The sequence below is a fragment of the Leptonychotes weddellii genome, chromosome 1 (genome assembly GCF_054177405.1).
Source record: "Leptonychotes weddellii isolate Sample4059 chromosome 1, ASM5417740v2, whole genome shotgun sequence".
NCBI classification, from domain to species: domain Eukaryota; kingdom Metazoa; phylum Chordata; class Mammalia; order Carnivora; family Phocidae; genus Leptonychotes; species Leptonychotes weddellii.
The window spans coordinates 162,530,251-162,554,384 of NC_138369.1; the positions used below are offsets into that span (position 1 = coordinate 162,530,251).

General features: G+C 38.2%; 1 long non-coding RNA gene across 12 annotated transcripts in view; it reads left to right on the forward strand.

Annotated features, from left to right (window-relative positions):
* The window catches only part of LOC145716202 (uncharacterized), a 559,773-nt gene that overhangs the window by 17,757 nt on the left and 517,882 nt on the right, over positions 1–24,134 (forward strand). For all 12 annotated transcript variants that reach the window (XR_014138707.1, XR_014138714.1, XR_014138718.1 and 9 more), the window contains one exon: positions 18,857–18,987. This is a non-coding gene — a long non-coding RNA (uncharacterized LOC145716202). The remainder of the gene's footprint in view (positions 1–18,856; positions 18,988–24,134) is intronic.

Below are 24,134 nucleotides of genomic sequence, written 5' to 3' on the forward strand. Positions count from 1 at the left end.
AGCAGAAGAATGAATGAGCCCAGCCAAGCCCTGTCAAGCCTATCCTCCATCAGCTGAATCCCAGAGATGCATGACAAATACAGGCTCATTATTATAGGCCACTGAAATTTTGGGTGGTTTATTATGCAATGTTGTCACAACACATAAGTGACACACTTATGATGACTGGCGATCTTAATGAAGCAGTATTGTATCCCTGGCAAAAACAAAGCCATAATTAGTGTTGACCATAGACAGTATGGAGTAATGGTTAAAGTTGCATGCTCTAAAGCCAGACTGCTTGGCCTTAAACTCATTTTTGCACTTACTGATAATTTGACATCGATCAAATTACTGATTCATGCCACACTTGTTTTCTCATCTATAAAATGTAGAAAATAATAGCAAGTACCTCATAAATTTTGTTATGAGTATTAAGTTGTGAATACACGTAAAACACTTAGACCTGTGCCTAGCATAAGTATTCAAGACATGCTGTTGTTCTTCTGTGTTAAAAAACAAAAACCCTTGTTAATGAATTTCCTTCTTGTTCTGTCCCTTGATGAGCTATGTTCTTCTTGGCTATGATGTATGGCTCTGTACATCTGTGGGATATGATAAAATATTAATGTTTTTTCTGTTCAACAACATGGCTCTTTTGAACTCAGAAGTAGGCAAATTCTAAATTGTAAGCCACACTTGACATCTAGAGGAGTGGCAGTGACAGATTTCCTGAGGTAGTCACACAACATATCCTAATAAAATATGGGAAATCAGAAGCTAAGATGGTAAAATGTATTCATGACAAAGCTCGTATCCAAACTCCAAAATCTTAAGCTTGAAACTCTTCTTGCCCAAGTTCCCTTCCTTTCAGAGAGCTCAGTTCTTCATGGGAAGATCAGCTCTGACAGATCCTTAAGGGTTAAAACACCTACTACATGTGAAAGTCCATTTCTGGCTTTTCTCTATGTTCATACACCTCTACCGGGCTCCTCATGAGTTGGTACCCTGCAGTATCTTATGGGGTCAAGTGAACAGAAATGGTATGTGTTTTACCCCTTCACCGGGAGGGCCTTTGGAGAAGGAATGCTTAGTAGTAATAATTGATCAAGCTCCTTAAAGCCTTCTACCATTATGCACAAGGCTCTCTATTACATGGAAAACTCAAGAAGCTGCTGAGGATCATTTTAAACTTTACTAGAAGCTGACAGGAAAGGTGGATGAACACAGTAAAGCCATTGGGCTTTGCCACATCCTTGCCAAGGATTTCTAAACAAGAAGGGGCTCCTTAGACGTCTCCAAGGATTCTTCCCATAAAGCACTGGTAATGTGTCTCGGGATACAGCACTCCTGCCATCACCATCTGTAAAGAAGAGAGTCACAATGCTGACTGCAGCAATTGGCAGGACTTGTCATCTCTCTCCAGTACTGGCACAATCCCTGAAAGAGCTGCTTTCAATCAGTTACTGTGCAGGGCGAAATAATTGTGGCAGAGGCCTGGGTAGTTTTTGCCTGCAGTAAGAATAATATTCTCTTGCTAGGAGAGAAATACAAGAAATAATTTGAATAGTTGGATACATGTCTCAGAACTTTGTATGGATGTGTTTTCAATTATTTGCACGCCAACACTGTGGCACTTCTAAATAGATATGGATATGAATAGAATTAATTATGATCCAAAGCTAGTACATGAGGTGATGGCCTTGTGGGTGACAACTGAGGGCTGTGTTAGAGCCATTGCCCATTATTAATGGTCTAGAAGTATAAATAGCTTGTAGATTTGGCTTCAGGATCATCTTTTCCTGAAGGCCTGCTTAGGGAGATGAGAAATGAGGGTTATGTTATTAGAATAAAAATTTGGCCTCTGGGGAAGCCCTTCCAGCTCAAAAAATTATGGACGGCTTTACAATGCTCAGAACCGTTCTGCATGCACTATATCTCACCGGAAATTCAGAGCCAGCCACACACAGCAGAGACACATAGGAGGGTGTCTTCATTTGGAAGACTGAAATAACATTACCGCCTTGTACCCTGACGGCCGTTCTCAATGCCAAGGACAATCCTTGGAGATGAAGACATGACAGTTGTCGGTATAGCCTGCTGACTTGTAAGCCTTCTGAGAAATTATTGTTAATAGCACTAAGTGAGAAAAGAGATCTAACCTTTGCTTGGGGGAGCTAACATAGGTTGAGAATTCACGGGGCAGTCATTAAACAGTATCCCCTTTCCCAAGGCCACCCTTGGACACAGTGAAAAATGAGGTGGTACAGCAGGTCACGGAGGCCAACTTTCACTCTGGGTGAACTTGGGGAAGTCATCCAGAGTGGGACAAATTCATTAATTTCCTTTAAGCTTTCTACCTTTACTCACAAGGCTTTCCGTGGAGTGCTCCATTTTTTTTCTGAACAGTGGAGCTCTATTTACATCAGAAGGGACATCAAGTACCACAACAATCACTAAAAATGAAATCCTACAGCTTAGCCTGCCAACCAACATGGAAAGTGTGCAGCTGGAAGTGAGCTTCGCAAGGCAAGTCACGCGCAAGGGAGGGAAGACAGCAAGATGCCAAAATAGCTTATGGATAGCCTGAGAAAGGGGGGCAGACTGAGAACAGCAGGCAACAAAATCTAAAAAGACTCACAGAAGAGGATTTGGCTTAGCTTTCTAGAAGCAGATAGACAGAAAGAAGAACAGAGGGTGCCTGGGTGGCTCAGTCAGTTGGGCGTCTGCCTTCGGCTCGGGTCATGATCCTGGGGTTCTGGGATTGGGCCCCGCGTCAGGCTCCCTGCTTGGCGGGGAGCCTGCTTCTCCCTCTGCTGCTCCCCCTGCTTGTGCTGTCTCTCTCTGTCAAGTGAATAAATAAAATCTTTAAAAAAAGAGAGAGAAAGAAAGAAGAACAGAGAAACGATGTTGAGGCTGAAAGAGCAGTGTCAAGCTCCGAGATAAGATGCCCAGAGTGCCTGCCGCCATAAATGCAGGGTTATGGCCATGTGAACCCAGGGTTTATAAGGACCCCTGGGTTATCTATCAAACTTGACAGTGTTTTTGATACTGTCACTGTCATCTGTGTCATTGTTGAATATAAAGGTCAAGAAACTAAAGAGTTGGAGAGACATCTTCAATATGAAGGCTATACAAATGACCTTCTCAACATGAGACCACAGCCATGAACATTTCAGAAAAGGTTGTCTAAATGCTCTATGTATCTATTTTTATGTACACTGACAACTCTGTGTAGGCCATGAAAAAAAAATGGGAAATTCCGTTTCAACTTAGGTGGGCATCTTCCCTTCTTATTCTGTTAATTTGTTGGCCTCTATGTCCACTTATCTGAGCTATTAACACGAAGACACGGTACATGTGTGAAGGAGATGGTGGCGTGTTTACTGTACGTTCATTTGCTGAACTCTGAGCCCATCCGTACCTTGTCAGAACTCCCCTGACTGCTCTAAAGATCTTTAGGACTTAATCTCTATTCATGTGAAACAAGAAACAACGCCCTTCTCATTTTATTCCGAAGCCATCTTTAATGCCAAAGATGAATGTGGATATGGGGGAGGTTGACATTTACTGAGAATTATTATTCAATCAAAGTTCTATTTTCTTCTTATGATGATTTCATTTGTCAGAGTAGTTTTAATGCAAAGCTCGTGATCAGGTTCTTTTTTTCTTTAAACAATTGGCACTACCATCTGTGTCACCTGAGGCTTCTTTTTGTTGATTATTTTGCAGCGTAGCCTCATGTAATGTGACACAATGAAAACATAAATAATTGGAGCCTTGTTTTGCTGGGAATGAACACTCCACGCACTTGTGTGGTGCCCAGTACCAATTCCAGAGAAGGTGCGGCAACGGAATAGTCTTCCCACAAAAACACGCTACTTTTTCTTTCTTTCTTTCTAATCCTCCCTTTAAAATTATTTGTTTAGTTTGATTGGAGATCCACATCAGAGGTGGTTTCTAGGGCATGGGACCCGCCTGCTTGGGAACTTCCCACTGTGCCGATGAAGCTCGGTTCACGTCGTCTGAGCCGCCAGAGTTCAGAACAGCCCTGGGGCATTTTTGTTTTCTGTTTTATATCTCGTTTGTTCTTTCTCTTTGTTCTCTTCCATTCAGAGAAAGGTGTGTGCTAATGCCAACTTGTTAGAGGTGTACCCAGCAGGAGGAGAATGTGAGCTGTTTGGATTCTTTAAAATAGTTCTTGCTTATTTGCCCAGTGCATTAGGTGACAATTAGAGGGTGGTCTCTCCATAGATACAAGGGGCTCACTCTTCAAATAGCTAAGGTTAGAAACGTGTTACCTGTGGACTGTGATGGGTTACCCCCATTCTCTCATACTTAGCTCTTCAGGCTCCTCCTCCCATGCCCAGTAGAAATGGTTTCTGGCTATTCTTTCCATAGCAGAGCTATCTTCAACAAAATGAGATATGGTGGAGATTGACTCTGAAATGTTATATTTGGAGAATGTGGGATTCCAGCATGAGTTACGATTTCTGCTATCTTGCCAAAGCAGGCACTCTCTGGCCTTGCCTCTCGGAATGACTTGAAAACAGGAGTGCTGAGCTAAGTTAATAATCTGCTAGTATTTTTTTAAATTTCAGAATATGTCATCAGCAGCAGAGTGATAATAAATTAACTTCGTTACAAAAATTTTTAAGAGCTAGAATTTTGGGTCAATGTTCACGTTTAGCTTACTAACCAATGCAACTTCCAGATCAGCTGCTTTGGATTGGTTATTTTTGTGTTTACGTGTTTGTGTTCTCACTAGGGCAAAGACAAAATAGTCTTCTGAGATACTGGAAAGCATTTAGGGGTGTTAAGAGGACTCCTCCAATACTCTCTTATGCCAGAAAAGCCATCCTGAGCCATTCGTTCTCCTCCTTCAAACACTTTCCTCTTTATATCCATAAAAGAGCCAGATTTTAAGTAGCAGAACTTAGAGCCAATGGACACCAGGGATTTTGATTTCCTACAAGCTTATTACTCAGAAAGGTTGATTAAGTATGTTTTACTCAATTAACCACAGATGTGCCCTTGTGCACAACTAGTTTGTAATTGTCCTAATTGATTCTGAGGAGAGATCTTTGGTCAGAGTCAAGCCAGATGTAGGCTTTGTTAGTGATTTTGATGGGATGACCCCAGGAAGCTCCATTTTTACAGCTTTGACATAAAAAAAAGCCCAAGAAGCTTGCCCAGGCCTCTCTGCTTGCTTAATTATATTTTTGATAATTTATTTTACCAATTGACTTGTAGTCAGGCCAGGTTATGTTTAATTTTGATGATGTTGCACAGACTTGCAGGAGAGGAAGAAATGTCTTAGCTCATTATCTTCTCTTCTTCCTTTATCAGATCTGTTTTCTGGAAACTGTATGCAGATTCTGGTTATCAGAAGCTGTCTTTGAAAAACATCCCTTTCTTTCTCTCTCCCCTCTTCTGAATCCTTTTGTTAGCACAGGGAGAACAGTCTGCTTCCTGTCTTCTCATCACTGATGTTGGGAGATTTCACCATTAGCCACTCATTCTGCTTTCTTAACTCCTGTCTTTCCAAATATGCCCACAAATTAATATTATTTTAGTAAAGTGAGGCTTTAAGATTGGGTTAAGATAAAGTTCCATTACATATAGCAATCAGATTAATTCGGAATTCTCAATTAATTCTTAGAACTTTACTGATAAAAACGGAGTGGGAGAAAACATCTTGAAACAGAATTTTATTTTTTACATTTCCATATTAAATTCAGCATCTATAACCTCCTTCCCCTTTGGCAGAAGGGAGACAATAATAGAAGGCAGAGAGCAGGGGAAGGTATGTTTTCTGTCATGAGAGAATGAGAAGTGCAGGTAGAAATGAAGTAATGGAAAAATAAAGTTTTTTTGTTTTATTTTGATCTTCACCTGTATCAGTGAACTATGAGATCCATATCGATTACAGTAGCTTCTGTATGTTCTGTTGTAATTGTTCTTATAAACATTTCTTACAGGAGTTCCACTTTTGTTGCCTCACACAAGCATATTCTCTTAGAATGTGGCTAACTCTGGGAATTGGAAAATAGAGCGCCCTTTTCACCCCAATACCCATCCACATGTAGTTCTTGCAGAGAAAACAAAAGATGCTGATCCAGGAAGTATTCAGTGTTACGTGTGGAGTTCCAGATGAGCAAAGATTCTGTGTAGATTCTATGTATATGTTTTGTTAGCCTTAACAATAAAAACTGCTGGTTGTTTTATCAGCAAAAGGCGGGTTTATTCAGGACTAAACGAGAACTGCAACTTGGGACAAACAAGCTGTGGCAGGACTGTAGGTAAGTCCAGGGAACAGGGAGACGGGTGTGCTTTTATGAGGAGGAAAGGGATACATTGGGAAGGCTGTTATAAACTAAAAGTCCATTGGTGTAAAGTGGAAGTTTGAAGTGTGGTGCCTTGTCGTTGGCTGAGCTGTTTTGGGGTTGGGGGAAAGAAAGCATCCTTTTCTGCTCCTGGAGGAGTAGAGTAGGATCCATGTGCAAGGTCAAGTCCATGTGAAGAGGGAGAACGAGATTCTTGTCTCATGGAGTCAAAGAATGAATCTCGCGGACAAAGGAGAGTGAGTAAAGCGATAGAAGTTTATTACGTGAAAATACAGAAAAAGCTCTCAGGAGTGAGAGGGGTCCCGACAGGTTGCCACTGAGGGCCTTTAGGGTTGGTCTTTTATAGAAAGCTCACCAGGGAACTTAAATCCTATTAACATCTCTATTGATATCACCACTGAGCGAGGACTAGTGATAACACCTTCAACGGCTTACTTCCTTTTGAGGGTCTGGTTACTCTTTGTTGGTCAACGGTGATTATCATAAAAAAGACACCCTGGGGCCCGAGAAGCTTTTGTCCAGAGCCGGAACCTGGCCTGTGGCTCCTGGACCTGTGCGCCTGACCGTCGAGGAAACAAACAGGAATGCCTGTTTGCAGTGGGAAGCCCGAGACTTCTGGAGCCACATCTGTGCAGAAAGCACGCTGGTGTTCGCGGGGCCGCACCCCCGTGTGCGTGCGGATGGCTCCACGGTGTGCGGTATGACGGTCTGTAGTGCAGCCACGGGGATCCTTGTGTTCCTTGTTTGCCCAGAGTGAAAGTGTCGCAAGTTACCTGTGAGTGAATTTACGTCAATAAAATGTCTACTAGACAGTAAAAAAAAAAAAAAAAATCATCAGCGCAGGCAAGACAAACCTGCTTAACAAACCGCCCCACCTGCCTAGGGCAGGGTGGTCCAGTTTGTTCCATTATCTCTGGTTTCCCCACACCTCCACGTTTGGGGGATTTCTGTGAACCTGATCACATAGCCCCCTGTCTACCTCTCCCTATCTAGCCCTGCCTGTCCCTTACTCACATGTAAGGTCAAATGTGTCTCTTCCTGGCGGGTCTGCAATTGACTAGGAGTGGGAGAGCTAGAGAGCTCCCCCTGCCCAACCAACGGACTCCATTTTAGTGAGGTTTCCCATGACTAATTTTTAATTTCTTCAGAGGAGAACACGTAAGTTCAGAGTGAGAGGGGAGGAATATGGTCCTGACAACACTTAAGTATTATATAATTTCATTTAGAACTCCAGATGTTTTAGTTTTCTCAGTCACATTTACCAGGCAATTCATAGTCTGTGGACATGTGAATGAGTATTTTATGCAAAACTTTTAAATTTTATTTTAAAACTTAAAACTTTACTTTGGTCGATTTTGTAAATGTTGTCAGTTGAGTAAAATGTCAGAGTGTGCAGGTGTATGGAGTTTGTACCAAGATAGTGGGGGCAGCGTTGTCCATGTAAGGGAAAAATAAAAAATCTTTTTGCCCTACCATCTTAGGTTCTCCAGCTGCACTTGAATTAGACAGAAGTTGGGGAGCAAGAATTTCTGTCCCCTTTAAGTTCCTCCTAGCTGAACTAAGAATCAAATTGACATGAAATAAACAGGAGAAAATCAAATTTAATTTTGTGCATATGGGAAATCCACACAGACATGGAAATTCCAAAGACAGGCAAAATGAGCTAGATATGTCACTCCAAACTAAAGAGAAGGGGGTAGCAGTCTGGGACTTCAAAGGGAAGAAATGCAATTCATAGGAAGATGAAAGATAGTAAATGTTTGGTAAGCAAATGTTTGCTGGGCTACTGAGAAACAATGGGACACAGAGAAATTTGGTCAAACAGGCCTTGCTAGGGTCCTCCCTGTCTACCATACCTAGTGTATATCATAATGTAGTTATCTTTAGTGATAGCTCTCTTCTTGGAGCAGGTCCTCTATTTAAATTCTTTTCAGGCAGTTGTAGAGGAGGTAAAGAGCTTTTCCTGAATCTGCTGGGTTTTGAGTGCTTTTCTTTAAAAAAAAAAAATTTTTTTATTTATGTATCTGGGAGAGAGACAGAGAAAGAGAGAGAGCATGTGAGAACATGAGATGGCAGATGGACAGAGGGAGAAGCAGCCTCCCCACTGAGCGGGGAGCCCAATGCTGGGCCAATCCCAGGACCCTGAGATCTTGACTTGAGCCCAAGTCAGACTCTTAACCTACTAAGCCACCCAGGCACCACTTTGAGTGCTTTTGAACTCAAAATAATCTTCATGCCAAAGTGACCCATCTTGGGCTGGCTTGTCCTTGACCCACACACTGGTAAAAGACAGATGAACAAGAGAAAAACTAAGAGAAGTTTATTAACATATCTATCATACATACACATGGGAGCATCCAGTGATGAGTACCCGAAAGGGATGGTTAGAACTTGGGCTCATATACCATCTTAGGTTAAACAAAGGAAAAAAGGTTTTGGGCTGCTGGGCCAGGGAGGCAAGTTCTGGGAAGGTGATCAGGAAAAATATGGTAAATAAGGGTTGTTAGTAAGGTTTGTTATGCAGATTTTTCTTGCCTCCTCTAATGATAAGAGCTGTTAGGAGTCCTCTTCCTAGTACAGGAGAGGGAGAAACCTTTACAAATGGAGATTTCCTTTATAAGTGTAAATATCTTTTACAAAAGGAAAACTTGTGCCCTGTCTTTGGAGCTTTTCATACATCTACTGGTTCTCAAAGTCCTTTAGGTCTAAAATCCATATGCCAAAGAGGCTTTTTGGGGAGTGGCATATTCTGCTATCTTTCATCCATCACTTCCCTCACTTGCATTGTTTAAGATGCTTTCAGTTACAAATTAAAGACAAATGAGCTCAAACTGTCTTAAACACTGAAGAGAAATATAAAATTTGAACTCTATGATAAGTTTAATATTAGGTTCAATCCATGGACTCAACCTGGTTATCAAGGAGACAGTTTTGGTTTATTCCTCCTCTCTGTTTTTAAGGTATTAGCTCCAAGGCTGTGATAGTTTCCCCCAGGGTCATGTATGTGAAAATTGCCAGCAGATTCTAGAGCCAAATACCTACAATAGAGGGAAGAGAAACTTAGTCTTAGAATTCCCAGCAAAATTCCTGATGGCCCATTTAATTGGTCCAGAGCAACTTTCTGATTTCACACAAATTGACCCAGCTTAGGTTATATGCTTGTTCCTTTAAGCAATTTTTATGGGCAGGAAATTCAATACATTGTGGGCTTAATTAAGGCCACATTCTCTAGTCCTGAACAATCCCAGCCCAAGATTCAGATTCGGCTGAAAAACATGGACAAAGAATGGGGATGGATGGTTCCCTTAAATCTTAATATTTTATTCTTGCCACAAGAAAGGGGAGAGGTTGCTGGAAAGAAAACAACAATCACTGACCACACTATATTTTGAGAATCACTGGTTTAAGAACTATATACATATATTATATAGAGAGAAAATGAAAATACATTTAATATTTGTGTGTATTAAACAAAGGTGATGGAAAACTTGAAAAGACAGCTTTTTATCTAAAGAAAAATAGAGCTAAAGAATTAGGGTTGTAGACTAGAATGGGTGCAGCCTTTGAAATAAACTCATGGAGATTTAGTGTCATAGAATATTAAGGTTGAACACGAGAAAACTAGAGGAAACTCTAGTTTTTAAAACCTTTCTTGTATTGAGCTGAACGTCCTCCCTTTAAATGTTACCAAACCATTTCCCCTGGTGCTACCATTTGAAACTACTTATAAAAAGAAATTCTTCTTTTATGCGACAGCACTTCAAACATTTGGGGTTGGTTGTAGATAATAACCAGTGTAACACCGTTCTTACATTGGGTAGTATTTTAAAGTTTCCCAAGTCCTGTTGTGGTCAATGTCTTATTTTATTTCTAAAAGAAACATTTATGAAGTTAGAAAAGTTAATCAGATTAGGGATCTTCTTGGCAGCAAGGGATAGATACCAATTTCAAAGATGAGGTAAGAAAGGGGAAATGTACTGGCAAATGATTCCAAGGAAAAGTTGAACCAAGCAATTAGTATCATAGGACACAGCTGAACTTGGAATGACTCAGGCAGCAAAACAACATGACTCTATTTCTCAACTGTCTCTCTGTTTATCGGCTTCTTTCTTATAGCAGGCCGCCTTTCTTTGGTAGTACCTATCATCAGTAGTAGCTTCTTAGCTGTCATATCCCAGCTTTGGCTATTGAAGACCCTCTGACCTCTCTCTGGTTCACAAATCCCATGCAGTCCCTCATAAACTAACCAGAATCAGGTTCATGTGCCTCTTACAACCAAATATAGTTAGAAGTTTGTTAGGGGAGGTCAAGAGGATGTGACCACAGGTTGACTGTAGAGCTGGACCAGGGCAATAGGAGGCTCCCCACCTCCTCCTCTGTCCTTGGAATGTATGTTAAGCCCACCATCCCACACTAGGAGCTGTTTCAAGGACACAGCCTTTACAGAGCGATGTTATTGACACCATCTGGATGGTATAAGTGACTGAACCCACTTAAGGCTTCTATATAAACTTTTAAGATTCTGGTGGGTGGGTGTGGAGATTTGCTTATCTTGCAGCTGCTGGAGAAAATCTTCATAAGTAAGTTTCTCTGCTTAACCTGTCACCCACCAATCTGGAGTGGCCTGCCTCTTTCATGGGTCTCTCCTTGCCCTCCTATATGGGGGCCAGGTTCAAATTTCAACCAGGAAGCTTCTGAGGGTGCAGATCAACAATTGGTAAGCCATCCAGGAGACTGAAGAAATGGGTCTTGGGAAAGAGCATCTCAGGTGGAAAGTTCTAGTGACATTCAACCTGTGTGTGTGGAGGAGTGGCCCATAGGCCAGACACTTGTGGAGCACCATGTGAGCATGGGGATACCCCCAAAACATCAGCAGGTCTAATGCTCTTGTTGGAAGAAATATACATAGCACACTCTGGCAAAGAAGGGAAATGAATGGTTGCTGTAGTGGGCTGACCTCTACTGTGGGTCGTCTGGCTGGCCACTGATGCCCAACTAGAAGCTGAAGCTGGAGTTTGAAAAATGGAAGAAAAACTGAGATTAGAGAAGGATGTGTGGTTGTCCATTACTCTGCTAGCTTCAGAGCTGGCAGACAAGGTGGGAGAGCAGGATAATAATTTGGAGGCCTTAGCGTGCTGCTTTGCAAAGTTCTAGAAGGGTGCAAGCTGCCATGGATTAAAGTCCAAACACTTGTGACAAAGCCTGATTGGGATAGTAAGAGGTGAATGCCTAGGAAAGTGAAGAGGAAGAAGTTGTGGTGACTGATATGCCAAAATGCCCCGACCCCTAATACAAAGGAAAGCAAAAACATAATAACAGCAATCCCAGCCAGCAGAGCAATCCCCAGTATGGGAAATGTTCATGATGAGAGAATATACTCCCATGGAGCTTATTGATATAGCTACCACGTTCCAGCAAAAGACCAGTGCAAACATCCAGACATGGTTAGTGCAACTATGGGATACAAGGAGTGACTGTATTTCTCTGAACGGACAGGAGGCAGAGAAAATGAGCAACATCACCATACATCCTAGTGTCTGGCAGCTCCCACATAATGTCTTGAAGGCTTTAAGGCACTCACTGTCTTCATAGAGTGGATTTTTCTAGCCTGCAGGGAGGCTTGGCCCAATGAAGGGGATCTCCCAGGGCACATGGACCACTGGAAATCTATAGAGGAAATAGGACAAATTTTTAGGTTGGGAATTGGGAACGAGACAGGCCATCCATGCTCTTATCTTTGAAGGACCTGATCATGTCGTATTTACCACTTGAATGAAAGCTAAGGTACTCTAAAGTCTATGCCAAGCACCTGGTATGAGATAGTGATATCTATACTGAGACCAGTTGTGGGAGAAGACGTTTATGATGTTGAGTAATCCATTGCTGATCTGGAGGAAACTGACATCCTAGGAAGAGGTACGAACTGTGGGAAAGACCCAAGACAGAGAGGGAACTCAAAAAGCCAAAGGCTATCCCAATCAGCTGTAAAGGGTCTGGTAAAAGTAACTCAGAAGTAAGTGTAGTTTGATCTCATTGCTGCTAGGACCCCACCTGAAAAAGTAGACCGACAATCTACACTAGGAGTTCTTCAAGGATATACCCTTGAGAAAGTAAGATGTTGAGGCCATCTGGGTGGTATACATGAATAAATCTGGTTAGGGTCTCTCTATAAGCTTTTAGGGTTCTGAGGGGTGGGTAGGAAGATCTACTACTCATCTTGCAGCCACCCAAGACAAGTTTCAAATGTAAGTTCCCTTGCTTATTAAAACTGTCACCTACCAAGTTGGAGTGATCTGCCTCTTTCTTAGGTTTCTCCTCGCTCTCTGTGTATGGAGGCCAGTTTCAGATTTCACCCAGGAAGTTCCCAAGGTCACTGATACACAAGGTTGTGTCACAGTTGCCATATGGACAGTGGATGGTGTCTAGGACAGGCTCCTGGGAAAACAGTCACACTATGATCTATTACAGCAATCTCATTTTATGGATGAGGAAACTGAGCCATAGAGATAACAGGCAATTTACTCAAGACAATATTTTGCAATTGAGAGGTCAAAAACTTCAGGTCTTTGGACATCATGTCTTCTTTTTTTGGTCTTTCCCCACAGTTTTCTCTTTTCGAATCTGTATTACTCCAGTTTTTAGCTAAGTGTCCTTATGTAATCTTTCAATTACACTTTTCTGCAAGTGTTCCATTTATGAATATCTTGGCACTCAGAATTTAGCAAAATTATATTACAAAGTAAGGGAAACCAAGGAAAACAGTAAAAATATTCCCTTAATGTTATTAGTACACTGTTATTATTTCATTAACTCACATTTGTCATTTTGGACATCTGCAATAATCTAAATCCCCCCTTTTTTGAGGTTTATGGTCATTATTTTTATTTTTTTTAATTAAATTTTTTTATTTTAAATCCAGTATAGTTAACTGGAATACCTAACTGGAATATCTATATCTAATATGACAGTGTTATATTACTTTCAGGTGTACAATACAGGTGATTCAACAATTCTATACATTACTCAGTGCTCATCACGATAAGTGCACTCTTGAATCCCCATCACCTATTTCACCCATCCCCCCTCCCACCCATCTCCCCTCTGGTAATCATCAGTTTGTTCTCTATAGTTGAGTCTGTTGCTTGGTTTGTCTCTCTCTCTTTTTTGTTTATTTGTTTCTTAAATTTTACATATGAGTGAAATCATATGATATTTGTCTTTCCCTGACTTATTTCACTTAGCATTATACTCTCTGGCTCTATCCCTGTCATTGCAAATGGCAAGATTTCATTCTTTTTATGGTTGAATAATATTCCATTGTGTGTATACACACACACACACACACACACACGCACATACCACCTCTTCTTTATCCATTCACCAATCGATGAACATTTGGGCTGATTCTGTAATTTGGCTATTGTAAATAATGCTGCAATAAACATAGAGTGTATGTGTCCTTTAGAATTAGTGTTTTTGTATGTTTCATGTAAATACCCAGTAGTCTGATTACTCAATCATAGTGTAGCTCTATTTCTAAATTTTGAGGAACCCCCATACTGTTTTCCACAATGGCTGCACTTGTTTGTGTTACTACCAAGAATGCATAAGAGTTTCTCTTTCTCCAAATCCTATCCAACAGTTGTTTCTTGTGTTTCTGATTTTAGCCATTCTGACAAATGTGAAGTGATATCTTATTGTAGTTTTAATTTGCATTTCCCTGATGATGAGTGATGTTGAGCAACTTTTCATGTGTCTGTTGGCCTTTTGTTTGTCTTCTTTGGAGAAATGTCTGTTCATGTCTTCTGCCCATTTTTAAATTGGATTATTTGTTTTTTGGGTGTTGGGTTTTATAAGTTCTTTATATATTTGGGATACTAACCCTTTATTGGATATGTTCTTTGCAAATATCTTCTCCTATTCGGTAGGTTGTCTTTTAGTTTTGTTAATTGTTTCCTTTGCCGTGCAGAAGTTTTTATCTTAATGAAGCCCCCTAGTTTATTTTCGCTTTTATTTCCCTTGCCTCAGGAGACATCTCTAGAAAAATGTTGCTATTGCCGATGTAAGAGAAATTACTTCTTGTGTTATCTTCTAGAATTTTTATGGTTTCAGGTCCATTTTCAGTTTATTTTTGTGTGTGTCTTGTATAAGAAAGTGGTCCAGTTTCATTCTTTTGCATGTAGCTGTCCAGTTTTCCCAATGCTATTTGTTGGAGACTATCTTTTTCCCACTGCATATTCTTGCTTCATTTGTTGAAGATTAATTGACTATATAATTGTGGGTTTGTTTCTGAGCTTTCTATTCTGTTCCATTGATCTATGTGTCTATTTTTATTCAAGTACCATACTGTTTTGATTACTACAGTTTTGTAATATAACTTGAAATCTGGAATTGTGAAACCTCTAGGTTTGTTCTTCCTTTTCAAGATTGTTTTGGCTATTTGGGTCTTTTGTGGTTCCATACAGATTTTAGGATTATTTGTTCTAGTTCTGTGAAAAATGCTGGTTGTGTTTTGATAAGGATTGCTTTGAATGTGTAGATTGTTTTGGGTAGTATAGACATTTTAACAATATTGCTTCTCCCAATCCATGAGCATGGACTATCTTTCCATTTGTTTGTGTCATCTTCAGTTTTTTTCATCAATGTTTTAAAGTTTTCAGAGTGCAGGTCTTTCACCTCCTTAAAAAAACTGTATTTTTCACTTGAAAATATCTGTTAGGTTGGACTCGCTAATCTTACATTAAAACACAAATGTCTTTGGGATTTCATGTTTTAAGTATTGACCATTTTTTTCTTTTAGTTTCTCAAAATTTTTGAAGACCTTATTGCATTAATTGTTCTATGTCAGTAAGATTTTTCTAAATACTAACGTCTGGATATGTAATCTGATGGATCTTTATGCTGCTTCTATATATGTAATTCCATCTAGACATCAACATAACTAGAATGATTTTAAAAAGACAGTTCATTTCTCTCTTGTCATCTAGCTCTGATTCTGCTCTTTGGAGTCATGAAGAATAAAAGATTCCATTGAAAAACGTTAGTCAGAAAAGTGGCGTTTGACTGTTTTTCAAGACTTCCTTTGTTCCTAAGGAAACCATACACAAGGTGGTTTGATAAAAATGAGAACTTATTAGCTCGTATCAACGTAAAATCAAAGAACAGGACTGACTCAGGTACAACTTGATCCATGTACTCCAGTGATATCTTCAGGGCACTATCTCTCTCTTCACCCAATCTGCTTCTTTCTGTGAATTGACTTAATTCTCAGGCAGGTGTTCTCCATGTTGCAGGGCTTTAGGAGCCCCTAGTGGATATCATCTGCATCTTTCGCCATCCAAAATTAAGAGAAAATCCATGAGCATCTAAAAAAGCATTTACAGAGCAAATCTCAGGATTTTGGTTGAAAAGAGGAATTCTGTTGCTTGAAAATAATATGAAACCGAGTTTAAGGATTTTTTGCAAGGACTCCAACTTGTGAATAGGAAAGCTGCACTCAAGCCAGGGCTCAACCTTTATACCTCATTTCAGTTGAACATGCACAATCTAGCTCAAAATATTTTACAAGAGCTATAAAAATTCTCAATCTTTGTTTTTCTTGGATGATACATGTATGTATCCCCCTGAAAAACTCATTTACACTTTTAAAGTAAATGAAGGAAAATCTTACCATCTTTTTTTCTTTTAAGATTTATTTATTTATTTGGGGGGGGAGGGAGAGGGAGAGAGAGAGAATACCAAGCTTCACTAGAGAGAGGTTTGTTCTCCTTTTTCTAGTTTTATAGTCTTTGGAGAAAGATTCTTATTGGTTCATCTTGGATCAGGGACCCATCCTGGTAACAAGAAGTTGAAATTTGAAAAGAACTTTGTCCCAGCTTCTGTCAGATGTTTATGCCAGTTAGGTCAGATGCCCAGTTGTTGTCAGCCAATATTGCATCATGCTAAAATATTTTTTCCATAGTTACTATGTGTATGGAGGAGGAACTCTCTCTCAGAAAGGGGGTTCTCCAATATTCAGCACACTCAGTAATGGATCTTCTCATAGCTAGTGGTAGCTTTAGGATATTAGTTCAAGCCCCCATTGAAAATTTAACATACATATCCTAGCTATAACTGGATTTTAAACTTCAACATTATTGCTGATAATATTTTATGCAAAGTGGACTTGTCCTTTTCAATGCCTCTTGCATACCTTTTAATTATCAACTCTCTTACTAATTTTATTTCTCTTCATCGCATAACAACTCTTGAATATATTTGGCATTAAAATAAATATATTTTTTAACTTAACTAAAGGAATGGCAATGATTATAGAATTAAACAGACATGAATGATATATCACAAAAAGATGCATACTTTGGAAATTGTGTTATATATTTGTTTTGTAAAGGACATGCTTGGGTTGGAAAGGGTTCTAATAAGACTCATACACATGTCTTCTACTTTATATTTCTTGGAGGACTTGGTTACTATTCTTTGAGATCTCTGAAATTTCCATAATGAAAACTGTAACTAATCTTTATAATTATAAAGGAATAGTTGATTTTCAAAGCCAGCTGAAATACTTTATCAGGTAAAACTTTTCCAGACTCCCCAGTGCACCAAAGAGACTGGGACACCATCTTGGTACAATGAGGTTTTCCAAAAATAAAGGCTTACATTTTAGAAAAAATATTATAATTCAGTTTCTCATGCATTGTTCCATAAAACACAAATACATCTGAGTAGATTATTAAACAGAAAATCATTTCAATAGGTGGTTTAGACCGAATTGGTAAGAAACTGAATTCAGGCCAATCATAAAAATTTACTAAAGTTTGCCATCTAGAGGCCTTCAGGGGTATATTTTGGAAAGTATTTTCAGATGCTTTTTCTATAATCTAAAGTCCTGGTATTTAAATGTTTCATGTCTTAATACGATAAAGATTAAGGTAAAAGGAGAACATTTACTTTATTATTGAATCTACACAGTACATTTTAAATTTTGAACTTTAAATCTTAAATGAAAGTACGTTTGTTTCTATTTTTTACTTATACAACCATTTTGGTAGTTACATTATAAGAAACCTTTTAGTCAAGACCAGTTACAAATTTCTTCACCTTATATGTGAAAAGAAGAAATAATACATTACAGATTGGTAAATGTACCATGGGGCATATAATGGTTAACATTTTCTTGACTATCAAGGTGGACTGTCTTAGGGTTATTTGCATTCCTGGCCAGTACTGCTGCCTGATGGATGTAAAGAGAAAGTTGCTCATGTTAAATAACCGCAAGAGTAGGGAAAGCAAAATTCTCTGATAATGAAAGACAAAGGCATCATCTGAAACTAAGTTTTAAAGCCTAGAACTGTATCTTCATGTGTGTGTGTGTGTGTGTGTGTGCGCGCGCACGCGCGCGTGCAGGCGTGTGCATAAACAATGCGTATTTGTGAATCTCTGGTACTTTAAGAAGCAATTGTAATGCATAGATCATTGCTGCAATAGATTACACAGTGGAGGCATTTATCAAGATTGCAATTGTGTTTTCATGAATGTTTTACAGTTGTCAGCTTATCAGTGCTAAAACAGAGGATAATGAGCTTTAAAATGTAGGTTATGGGGCCACAATAGAACCTACTTCTAATGAAAACTTTCCAATCAACTGAGTTGAAGGTTGGGAACTTTTAATTCTCACTACGTCACATGGTGCTGGCTCTGGCATAAGAGAGACAGGATGTTATAGTTACTGCCAACACTGATGCTTTCCGTTGCAGGAGGAGGTGGTGAGCATTCCATGTGATCCAGACAAACATGCTCAATTTTTAGCAGCCATGGAAAACACTCAGAGGAGTTTCTTTAAATTTTTAGAAATTATTTCTATACCATGCCAATATTGGATTATTTCATTTCTCTCCCTCTCCCCCCCCACCCCCAATTTTAAGAGACCCTCCTAGGTAAGATGGACCTTAGAATTAAAAATCAACATTTGGGGACAGGTATCACTTCACTAAATGCATAGATTTACATCTGATTTCAGGATCCTAAGATGCATTCTGGTGTCAGACATCCTATACATGGGGAGGGGGGAAGAGTTTCTTAGGAATGAGAAATTGCTATGATAAAAATGATTTTATGTAGTGGACGTAATATGCACCTCTGTAATTAAGTGTCTCACGTTATGGTGTAATTACTCCATGTCCTCACACTGACCTCCAGGAAAAGAATGTCTAAATATTACATTATAATTTTAACATTTGTCTTTTTAAATAGTATAGTTCCCGTGAAATGCAGTACATTGTGTTGATAAAATACCCAAGGCAATTTACCGACAAAAGACTATGTCAGCAGCAGTGAGATTTCTCCACTTCATTCTAGAAACCTCTTATATCTTGAAATCGAATTAAAAACAGTAATAAGATTGAACCGATAGCTCAATCTCTGTGCTCATCAGTGTTTGGGGACTCCATGAACTGTGGCTTCCTGCGGCAGATTGTTCATTATGCACCATTCACATTCCACTAATGATAGCAAACATTTTATATTAACAGTATCAAGATCTGATGATGAGGAAAACAGGTTTGAGGTTTGCCTGAAGGAGAGACACTTCTTGAACCTAAAGCAACTCCTCTCACTACAGTCCAAGCATGCAGTTTATCATAGCAGGAGTTTCTATTTACTGGTAAGTTGGTAAGCGTAATGGTAAGCATAATGCCACACAGGATCTTCCTGACCGCAAGAGCACATCCTACCAGTGCGATTGTTAATAGTGTATATATGTGTGTGTGCATGTGTGTTTTTTTAGTCAGGATGCTCTGCTGCTTTGTCTTCAAAAATGGTGTTGTATATATTTCAATAGTCTTATTATATATTCAAATTCTTGCCTTATCAGGAAAGGTAATTCATTTTCTTTTGAAAAAGGAATCCACTAATATAAGTCTCATGCATTTAGGTCCTCATGAGTCCTACGTATTTAACTCCTTTAAAGATATTCTCAGCCTGGCATAATGGTTAATCTTATGGCTCTGGAATTAGACTACTTAAATTCATATCTCAGCTTCTGCCGAGCTCTGTAACTTTGGGTAACTTACTTAAAACCTTTCTGCTATACAATTATCTGATGCAAATAGGGATAATAATAGTACCTTCCCTTTAGGATTATTGTGAGAAATGAATGACTGAAACATATTAGGAGGTCAATAAATATTCACTATTAGAATGATATTTAATCATCAGTCAATAGCCTTGAAACCTACCTGTCTAGTTTATTTCTCTGTGTCAACAAAATCTCGATTACTCTTTCTGACAAGAGACTCTTAGGTAAAAATCAACATCTGGATTTTATAAGAAGGTTTTGAGGTTATTAAGTGTAAGAGGCAAGCTGAGTTTCAATTTGACAGTATTCCACAGTAATTTTAAAAATGCATGATTTTCTAAAGAACTAACTCCTTGAATAAGGAGCTCCATACTGAAAAATAATGAAAGCACGGTGTTGTAACAGTGGGCATTAGCACTGAGTTACAATTACACTTACAGGTCTGTCATTTGGTCAACATCTCTGGGTTTTACATGCCTCATCTATAACTTAAGATAATGTCATTTCCTTAATTAGGGTTGTTTTGAGGCTTAATTGAGATAATATAATTAAATCTTATAAATAAGAGCTAATGAGTAGAGGTTTTTTTTTTAGTAGGGAGAAAAGGCAGCATGGCAGGGGATGGCTAGATGTAGGCATATTACTCCGACTTTCCCTTGACAATTCTGGTTCTATTTTTCTCTATGTCTGTACAAATTATTCCCTGTTGCCCTACTTACTTACCTCTTTTTTTCACTGAATTTTCCTCTTGTTCCATGTGTATGTTTCCTCTTCTCCCCTTTTTGTCCTGCTTATTTTCCACTAAACCCAAAGTAGCATTTTGATGAAAGCATTTTTCTAAGTTTGCTGAAAAGAAGTTCAAGTTTAAAATTACTCATGAAGTAGAATATAAGAATGGCTAGCACACATTGTTTTGAATAAGGGGAAATATGTATAAGCATATAATTGTCTACCATCAACTGACATATTCTTTAGGCCAGGGTTGACAATATTTTTGTAAAGGACCAGACAGTAAATATAATAGATTTTGTAGGCCATATGGTCTCTGTTGCAATTATTCAACTCTGCTGTTGTGTGAAATCAGTTGTAGACAATACATAAGCAAATGAGCATGGCCATGTTCCAATAAAACTTTATTTATGGACACAGAAATTTGAATTCTACATAGTTTTCACATATCATGAAATATCGTTCTTCTTTTGATTTTTTTCCAACTGTTTAAAAGTGTAAAAACCAGCAATTTGCAACAACATGGGTGGAGCTAGAGAGTATTATGCTAAGCAAAATAAGTCAGCCAGAGAAAGACAAATACCATATGATTTCACTCATATGTGGAATTTAAGAAACAAAACAAACAAAGGGGGAAAAAAAGAGAGGCAACCAAGAAACAGACTCTTAACTCTAGAGAACAAAATGATGGTTACCAGCCAGGAATGTGGGGGAGGACAGGTGATGGGGATGAAGGAGGGCACTTGTTGTGATGAGCACCAGGTGTTATATAGAAGTGCTGAATCACTATATTGTACACCTGAAACTCATGTTACACCGTATGTTAACTAACTGGAATTTAAATAAAAACTTAAAAAAATATAAAAACCATACTTAGACCACAGGCCATATTAAAACAGGCAACAAGCCGTATTTGATCCATGGGCCATACTTTGCAGACCACTGCTTTAAGCTATGGGATTTATGCTGATGTTAAGAAATGATATATTCAAAATCCACACTAATTAAAAATAGATTAGAAAAGACTGTACTATCAGGTTGAGTGTGAACAGATTATGGAAGACTGAATAACAAGAAGAGGCATTTAGATAAATGATGTTATCAATAGATTGCTTTATTTATTCTTAAGCAGAATTAAGTGATAAAAGCAACTTTTGAGGAAGATTCATCTGGAAATGCTGTGCAGTGTGGATAGTGAAAGGAAATGAGCTAGAGTGAATTCCCAGCACACTTTCGTGTCAGCTAGTCCAGGTGTCAACTAAAGAGGGCCTTGGGTTGGCCGGCAGCTTTGAGAATCATAAAGGAGATGGAAAAGGAAGAATCAACAGAACGGATAAAACAATTGGATTTAAAAGTAAATGGAGGTGATACCGAAATAAAATGGTAACTTTATTAAAGTCAGCAACTGGGATAAAACAAGAAAGTAAAAATAGAAAGAGAAGTCATAATTTGAATTATATATCTTTTCTAGACCAAATGACGAAGTACAATAGGGCTTCTCTCTTTTCCAAAGAGATTCACAAAAGAAAATCTTCTGAAGATTTTTCTTCATCATTTTTTATAGTTTAAACCGTTATTTTAGTTTTTATGTTGTAATTAACTAAGTCAGTAAGTCAGCTAAATAAGTGGAGACTAAATAAGATTAAATAAGACTATTACTGGTCTTACCTACGTGTGAGTAAAATAAGAAAAGTTTCACATAAAAATGCCATAGGCAACAACTGAAGTCATGATAGTTTAATAAAGCATAGAGTATATAAACACATTTGTTTTTCTTTGCTCTATTAGTATGTAATGGAAGAAAAATGGCGCCTGTTCAGATCCTATTTTCTGGTCATTTTTACAACATAACCTTCAAGGATGTGCATTCCAAGTGAAAACATTTACCAGTACTCTGAATCACTGAGAATTAAATAACTCAACATTTTCAATAGAAAACTCAATTTTCAAGCTATCGTATCTCATTTCTTACCAGAGACATGCTACCCAACTCATGGCTCCCCTATGTGAACTTTTTCTCCATCAACTGAGAGAAGTGTTGTGCCTCTAAGAAGTAAGCATACAATAGGACCTTAAGGCTATAGAGTTCTAACTTCTTATTTTTCCCAATAAAAGCTGTTTTTATAAAATATTCCCCTAAGCACAGACTGAGTTTAAATAACACATTTGGTTATTTCCTAGAAGTTGGGTGGTATTATGTGACAAGTTAAATGTTAAATTTCTATAAAGTAGTTGACAAATGGGCATGTGTGAAGTAGTTTTGGCCCTTGTGAGTTGTCTTTTTGTAATTTGAATGATCACTTCCCATTTCTTTTTTCACACTGAGAATCAAAACCATCTTTCTCTGCTTTAAAGTAACAAAGTGATATCTACCTATAAAAGCAGTTAGTACGTAACATCTTTATGCCATATCCATGTATCTTTGGGATTGTCTGCGGCTAGCACAGCAAAAAGCCTTCCAATCAGAAGCAAGTGGTATAGATAGTAAGTAGGTCAATTAACTCAAAAGGTTGTTTACAGTGAGGAATCATGAGATAATTTGTTATATGCATACATTAAAGTTTTTCTATTAAGCTAAAACCTATAAATACATGTTCATTAACTTTTTTTAAATATAAGACCAAAGTTGTTCTTTGCTTTTTAGTTTTTTTTAAGGATGGGTCCAGGGATTAGAGTTCACTGTATTTTGTCATAAATTGTACACATAATATACCTTATGTGAAAGCCAGTTTTATTTTTAAGTGGATCAAGAGCTTAGAGACCACTGTGAAGTAATCTAACCTAGGTAAGAAAAGACTTTCAGATGTTTACATTTTTTTCCTTCAGTTGTTTAAAGTTCTGTCTACTGAAGCTAATTCAGCCCTATTGGTGACTTATTGAGTCTTAAAGCATTCAACCTAGTTCTTCCAGAGACAATATCAAAGAAACACTTTTATAATCATATTTGATCAGTTTAAGCAATATTTAATTGAATTACATAATTATAACCATAAGCATAATTTATAGCAACATGTTTGGGAAAAAATCTAAATTACCCTCTTGGTAAAAACAAAAACATAAAAACCCTCAACTAGTAGAAGAAGAAATATTAGACTACATAAGAGTACTATTTTTGGGCATTCGGTATGCTATGGGCATCAGATATATCATCATAGAGCTAATTAAGAACATTGGTTAATATGATGAAATATTTATGTGGTAGTTGTATGACATATATATTGGATTTTAAAAGTTGTTCTATTAATGTTCTTTAACAGTTTTTGAAAAATCTAGAAAGTACTACTAGGTTTTCAGCTCTTGAGAGTAAAAGATGAATCTTATTCATAACTGTATGACCATTGCCTGACATATAATAAACACTCAATTATTATTTGAATGGCTAAATCAGTGGATAGTTGAATAAATATCTACACCAAAGGGGAAAAGGATAATATGCTGACTTCTACATGGCTTCATAGGACATAAATCTAGATTACTAAGTTAATTTCACCATGGAAATGTACTCACCTTTATATTACTACGGGAAATGTTTTCTTTGCTCATTAGATAACAATATAGAAAGTCCATCCTCAGTGTGATTTTATTCTGTCTTAAACCAACTCAACTAACCAGATCCTACAATTTGTAATTTGACTTCCACTCTCAACAGAATTGAAATAATTTAAAGTTAAGAGTGATAATCTAAACATCTAATTACATAGTTACAGCAAACTAGATCAGGGAGATTGGGTAGCTGATCACGCATTTTCATTTCTTCACTTTTTACACTCCTACCCTCTCAAGCTATACACAATTTCCAAAATGCAAAACATTCAGGCTACATGCAGGCTAAATTACCTGTGGGTAGTCTGATTCTCCTCCTACTGTATTTTATAAGTCCATCTACTTTTCTTAATAAAAATAGTAACCACTGATTCCAAAATAGCATGTGGGCTTCTTATTCCTGCATCAAGAATGATTTCCCACTGTAGTTTAATTGTGATAGTTGGTGTAAATTTTCTAAC